Source organism: Schistocerca gregaria, chromosome 1, assembly GCF_023897955.1.
Source record: "Schistocerca gregaria isolate iqSchGreg1 chromosome 1, iqSchGreg1.2, whole genome shotgun sequence".
Taxonomy (NCBI): Eukaryota; Metazoa; Arthropoda; class Insecta; order Orthoptera; family Acrididae; genus Schistocerca; species Schistocerca gregaria.
This window is the reverse complement of record NC_064920.1, coordinates 473,929,901-473,937,332: the sequence shown is the minus strand read 5'-3', so window position 1 is coordinate 473,937,332 and position 7,432 is coordinate 473,929,901. Positions and strand designations below refer to the sequence as shown.

General features: G+C 44.2%; 1 pseudogene; it reads left to right on the top strand.

Moving 5' to 3' along the window:
* The first annotated feature begins 7,033 nt into the window (after nucleotides 1-7,033).
* LOC126288290 (5S ribosomal RNA) lies at nucleotides 7,034-7,151 on the top strand (annotated as a pseudogene).
* The last annotated feature ends 281 nt before the right edge of the window (nucleotides 7,152-7,432 follow it).

Below are 7,432 nucleotides of genomic sequence, written 5' to 3'. Positions count from 1 at the left end.
CAAGGTTGCAACGTCGACAGCGGCTGGAAGAGCGGTGTGCTGACCCGCTGAGCCTCCATCCAGCATCCGATGATGAATGACCAAGGATGACACGACTGTCGGTCAGCTACGGCGTGTCTTCAGGGCCTGACCACGGGGTTTCAATAATCCCAATCGAATACCATAGTTTTTTGAAACACAGCGATAAGAAAATGTTGGAAGTAATGGCCAAGCGAAGATTAATGTGCTTTGCACCCCTCTAATAGATGAATGAAGCTATCCAAGTAAGCATTCCTGTATTTCCGGAAAAAGAAATCAACAACATCAAGGATTAGATAGTTTGGATTCCACAGATATGTAGGGGCACGAGAGGCAATACTGACCTTATGAGTTATCATAGAAGATAGGTTAAGAAAGGCAAACCTACGATTGTAGCATTTTGAACTTTAACAAAGCTTTTAACAGTGATGACTGGAATGCAATACTCTCTTTCAAATTCTAAAGGTGGCAGGGGTAAAATACTGGGAGCGAAAAGCTATTTACAACTGGTGCAGAAACCAGACGACAGTTGTAAAAGTCGAGGAGCAAAATCTGTCTATTGAGTAAGCAGTACAGGAAACCAAACAAAAAATTAGAGTAGGAATTTAAGCTCAGGAAGAAGAAACAAACAACTTGAGGTTTGCCGAAGACATTGTGATTCTGTCGGAGACGGCAAAGGCCTTGGAAGAGCAGTCGAACGGAATGGGCAGTGCCTTGAAAGAAGGATATAAAATTAACATCAAAAAAAGAAAGAAAAACGAGAATAATGGATTGTAGTCGAATTAAATCAGATGATGCTGAGGAGATTAGTTTAGCAGATGAGACACTCGTAGTAGAAGATGAGTTTTGCTGTTGGGGCAGCAAAATAACTGGCAATGGTCGAATTAGAGAAAATATAAAATGAAGACTGGCAATGGCAAGAAAAGCGTTTTTTAAGAGGAGAAATTTGTTAACATAGAGTATAAATTTAAGAATCAGGAAGTCTTTTTTGAAAATATTTGTTTGCAGTGTAGCCATGAATGGAAGTGAAACATGGACGATAAGCATTTTAGACAAGGAGCGAATAAAATCTTTCCAAATGTGATGCTACAGCAGAATGCTGAAGATTGAATGGTTTGATCACGTGACTAATGAGGAGGTATTGTACAGAATTGGGGAAAATGAAGTTTGTGGCACAACCTCACTGGAAGAAGGGATTGTTTGCAGGACACATTCTGAGACTTTAGGTGATCAGCAATTTAGTACTGGAGGGAAGCGTCAGGGATAAAACTCGCAGAGGGAGACCAAACGATGAACACAGTAAGAAAAATCAGAAGGGTGTACACTCCTGGAAATTGAAATAAGAACACCGTGAATTCATTGTCCCAGGAAGGGGAAACTTTATGACACATTCCTGGGGTCAGATACATCACATGATCACACTGACAAAACCACTGGCACATAGACACAGGCAACAGAGCATGCACAATGTCGGCACTAGTACAGTGTATATCCACCTTTCGCAGCAATGCAGGCTGCTATTCTCCCATGGAGACGATCGTAGAGATACTGGATGTAGTCCTGTGGAATGGCTTGCCATGCCATTTCCACCTGGCGCCTCAGTTGGACCAGCGTTCGTGCTGGTTGTGCAGACCGCGTGAGACAACGCTTCATCCAGTCCCAAACATGCTCAATGGGGGACAGATCCGGAGATCTTGCTGACCAGGGTAGTTGACTTACACCTTCTAGAGCACGTTGGGTGGCACGGGATACATGCGGACGTGCATTGTCCTTTGGAACAGCAAGTTCCCTTGCCGGTCTAGGAATGGTAGAAAGATGGGTTCGATGACGGTTTGGATGTACCGTGCACTATTCAGTGTCCCCTCGACGATCACCAGAGGTGTACGGCCAGTGTAGGAGATCGCTCCCCACACCATGATGCTGGGTTCTGGCCCTGTGTGCCTCGGTCGTATGCAGTCCTGATTGTGGCGCTCACCTGCATGGCGCCAAACACGCATACGACCATCATTGGCACCAAGGCAGAAGCGACTCTCATCGCTGAAGACGACACGTCTCCATTCGTCCCTCCATTCACGCCTGTCGCGACACCACTGGAGGCGGGCTGCACGATGTTGGGGCGTGAGCGGAAGACGGCCTAACGGTGTGCGGGACCGTAGCCCACCTTCATGGAGACGGTTGCGAATGGTCCTTGCCTCGCTGCGGTCCGGTCCCAGGTCGACGGGCACGTGCACCTTCCGCCGACCACTGGCGACAACATCGATGTACTGTGGAGACCTCACGCCCCACGTGTTGAGCAATTCGGCGGTACGTCCACCCAGCCTCCCGCATGCCCACTATACGCCCTCGCTCAAAGTCCGTCAACTGCACATACGGTTCACGTCCACGCTGTCGCGGCATGCTACCAGTGTTAAAGACTGCGTTGGAGCTCCGTATGCCACGGCAAACTGGCTGACACTGACGGCGGCGGTGCACAAATGCTGCGCAGCTTGCGCCATTCGACGGCCAACACCGCGGTTCCTGGTGTGTCCGCTGTGCCGTGCGTGTGATCATTGCTTGTACAGCCCTCTCGCAGTGTCCGAAGCAAGTATGGTGGGTCTAACACACCGGTGTCAATGTGTTCTTTTTTACATTTCCAGGAGTGTAGGTTGCAGTAGTTACTTGGAGATGAAGAGGCTCGCACAGGACAAAGTGGCATGGAGGGCTGCGTCAAACGGGTTTTCCGACTGGAGACCACAGCAAACAAATACAAAAAAGCAGTATAACGAAACATCAAAGAATCCGAAACAGCATATAGAAACCCTTTCTAAGAATGGATACTAGATTTAAATGGCTTTGAACGCATAAGAAATAAGATATTGAGGAACATAAGGTGTTAATTAAGGAAAGTGAAATGAAAGGGTGAAAGATAGTGTCACCGGAACAGAAGTGACAACCTTATGTGATGAATGCAGTCAGTGTCCAGTGCATCATCCACGTCGACATTCCTTCATTCTTTCCCTCCTCTGCTTTACTACAGAGAACAAGTAAGTGTTCCCATTTGTATTGCAAAATCAGGATATGAAAGGGACCTATGTGCATTCTACAGCATCAAGGCAGAACACTGAGATTCTATAACGTTTCATTGACCTGATATCTTATAATGATATTGTTGTGTACGACATTCTGCACAACAGTAAGCAAAGGTGGTCTCCAGAGTGGTGGGGCAACAGTCGTCGTAGGAAAGCTGGACAGGAGCAGAAATCGTTAGCGAAGAGGTTAACACAGTAAACAGAAGACTTTTTAAACTTATATTTCTCCAAGCAAACGAAGACTCGAGATAAATGATGCAACGAGAAGTAGAATCCAGCTATCACAATGACAACAAGGATTAAGCTCGCTGTGCTAAGCACGAAGTATGTTTCAGCAGGCCCGCTCGGTTAGCCGTTCGGTCTAACGCAGTGCTTTTCGGGATGGAAGGCGAGCCGGTCCCCGGTATGAATCCGCCCGACAGGTTGGTGTCGAGGTCCGGTGTTCCGTCTAACAACCCTACCACAAAAAAGGTCAAAAATTAATTATGATTGTAGTGTTGTTCACGCTGCTAAATATTGCATTTTCGGGCAACAACAAAGTTATATTATGTGGCAGGTGTCGTTAGAGCACAGTCAATAAAGTCATTTCTTGAAATAATGGATAAACTAGGCACTCATCTTTTCGTGTTTCCCACGCTGGTCTCATTGTGAACTCATGGCTCAATCGTCGAAAATCTAGGTAGTGATGATTCCAAGCTCAGATGCAAAGAGGCCTAGGTGTTATTCTACGATATTTAAAAGTTTTATAGATGTGTTTCATAAACCATTCTTGAAGATTGAACTTTTGCATGTTAGGACAATGGTGATGTAAAAAAGTAATCAGCACTCCGAATTTAAGTTACACTTCTTTTTTATTACTTTTGCTGCAGTATCACGTAACTCGTTCGAAAACATCACTTCACAATATAAAACATACTTGAAAATATCTTCCTCACTGTTAAAGTTCACATTTCATAACTGACCACAATTTGCGTCTTTTTAATATGACGACCAAAGCTTGACTCTCTAATAACCGCTTACACGCCCAAAAATCAGAGTTACAAGTACGTCAATGATCATAGTGACAAAAGAAAGAATACACATAAGAATAATATCATTGCAATATATACATATTGATGTATCGAAGTACCTCTACATTAATGAAATCAAATCTGAATGTTGTCACAGAAATATGTTAACTATTTTACAGAAACACAGTAGAATATTGCTGGTATCGAGAGGTTGAGGTGAGGTGCCGTAATGGTTACGCAATTGAGGTACCATTACATCCGGCAATTGCATTTACCCCCTGAGGGGTAAAACATCATTTTCTGAGGAGTAAAAACGGAAGGTTCAACTGGGTTTCGGCCACGGAACTAACTTATTTTTGGAAGATAGGCATTATTTTCGCTATTAAATAAGTTACCAATAATTACATTTATTTTTCAAATTCTAGCATTCACATGGGGCCCAGTTTGGTGAAGGTTGCAACTTGTGCAACAACTGTACGAACGTCTTCTTCCTCACATAGTCCACCCACTAGACACATACATTTACTTTGCACCATACACCTATTAAAGTAAAATTAAGACAAATATTTGGTATTTTCTCAAATATTTCACGAAAACGCCATCTCCTAATTGTATTAAGTACCCACAGCGGACGAGAAATGGCTTTATTACTCACATCGCAACAGGTAAGTGAGCTAAATGATAATTAAATCAAGACCCTAAGCTGTCGAAAGGCGTTGATATACATCAACAGGAACAGTTTAAAATGTGTGCCTCGACTGGGACTCGTACCAGGGATCTCCTGCTTACATGGCAGAAGCTCTAACCATTTTTTTATTTATTTGTCTATATATTTATTTATTTTGCATACTCCATTACTGTCAACAGCAGCGAGATCGATGTGGTACATTCTTATAAAGCGTAATCTTGTGACGAGGAGCCGATTACATACAATTTATGTGGCCAGTTTTCCTCTTTGCACAAACTGTGGCCGAGCGATTCTAGGCGCTACAGTCTGGAACCGAGCGACCGCTACGAAGGCAGGTTCGAATCCAGCCTCGGGCATGGATGTGTGTGATGTGCTTAGGTTAGTTAGGTTTAATTAGTTCTAAGTTCTAGGGGACTGATAACCTTAGAAGTTAAGTCCCGTAGCGCTCAGAGCCAATTGAACCATTTTTTAGCAACGGAAGAACATGGTTTAGTGTGTGGCGCAGCGAGGGACGTCTGGATGCTGACACACAGAATACTGGCCTTCCTTCGGCGCACTAACTACACAGAAATCACATCGGATGTACTTTTTCTACCAGACAAGACCTTTTTTTCCAAACAAAAGACATTGCGGTCAATAGGATCGGTGGACATACGAAGAAATATTTGTTTGCGTACGATATTAAGTCCGTGATGGATTATTGGATGTACTTACAAGAACAACATGAGCTCTTACGGAGTCATACGAAATACAAGAATTACTTTTACAATTTTTAGGAGGTGTTTTTCACAAGCCGCCCGACAGCTGGGGTGTCTCAAGACTCCTGCAGCAGAACGATTAGAGACAGTACTGCACGGTTTAAATATATTGGCATATTGCAGACTGATAAGACAACTGGCCCCCACCTGTTGGCGCCAGTTATGTCTGGTCCTTGGAATGGCCGACGCAGAAAAAATTTATGCCGCACACAGTGGCAGGTTTGGTGAAGATTATATGGCTGAATGCCAAATTCATGATGCAACATCGCGTGCTGCACGGATTGTGATGCAGATGACAACTTAGATTTCACTCCCGGCCGTGACGAGGATTGTCATTTACTTTATTCATGTAAAAAAAGCGAGGCTTTTACGTTGATCTTATAGTTTCTAAATTGTTTTTGCTGTCTCGATACTTTTCTTATCCCTAAGAAAGCACAATTGTACGAATAAAGATTGTTTGTTTACCCTGCCTTCCTGTTCCACGAAAAAAAGGAAAAAAAGAAACATCTGAGCCACCGAGGGCACAGAGGACAGTGCGACAGAAGGGATTTATCCCTTGGACGCTTCCCGTGAGACCCACATTCCCAACTTAATGTCCACACTCCACATTCGTAATGCCCCCGCCCATTGCAAGCAGACACTCTTGCCGAGTCACATAAGAGTTCGGGCAATGCGTGTGCATCCAGCACAGAACGAGAAGGTCAATGGCCGGTTAACCTTAACTATATGAAGATGGTATCTGTTCTTTTGGAGACGTCCGAAAGAACAGATACCATCTTCATATAGATAAGTGAGCGAACTGACAGCATAACACGACAGTGATTATATGATGGATACTACATTACTGCAGTGCCTACACGGTGTTATTATTATTATTATTATTACTTGTAGTAGTATTCAGACACAAGTCACAGGCTGCTTGAAGTCTTCTAATGTGTATCTGTTCAGAAGTAAGGAGTCCAGCAATCAAGAGTTATACAAACACTAACAAGTATAGAGTATAGATTTTAAATTGGCACTGATTTTAAATAGGGAGGATTTCTCATAGAGTATTTTTACCTTCTGTAACTCACTTCTCATTTCACTTCATGGAAGGACACACTTTCAGGATTAACTTCGGAACAGAACGCACAGTTGCCATTATACATAATACGAGGTGGCATTGCCTTCCATTTCCATACTATTCCGCTAACTGACAACTCCCGGCTGACCAACCGTGACGTTTGCCTGGGCTCAACAACCACAACCTGTGTGTACAGTAATCTGAGAGATATACCTATCTTATTCAAAACCTATTCGTAGCTCGTTCTTAATCCGTGACATGACGGTTTTCTTTGGCGTCCTCAGGCTCAAGTTAAATATATCTGTACACTATTTCAGATTATTTAAACTAATACATCTCGCTGAGAAAATAAAGGTTATTAAAGGAAGAATTGCTTAGGTAATTTGTCTGTCAGGTGCAGACAATTATTTCTTGTGTAACGTAACTATGGCAACGGCCTTGCCGCAGTGGATACACCGGTTCCCGTGAGATCACCGAAGTTAAGCACTGTCGGGCGTGGTCGGCACTTGGATGGGTGACCATCTAGGCCGCCATGCGCTGCTGCCATTTCCCGGGGTGCACTCAGCCTCGTGATGCCAACTGAGGAGCTACCCGACCAAACAGTAACGGCTTTGGTCAAGAATACCATCATGACCAGGAGACCGGTGTGCTGACCCCACGCCCCTACTATCCGCATCCTCCACTGAGGATGATACGGCGGTCGGATGATCCCGTGGGCCACTCGTGGCCTGAAGACGGATTGAGTAACTTAACTATGACGGTGCGTGAGGAACAGCGTGCTGTAATTGAGTTTCAAATTCGAAGAGTTCGTCCACACATGGAGCACT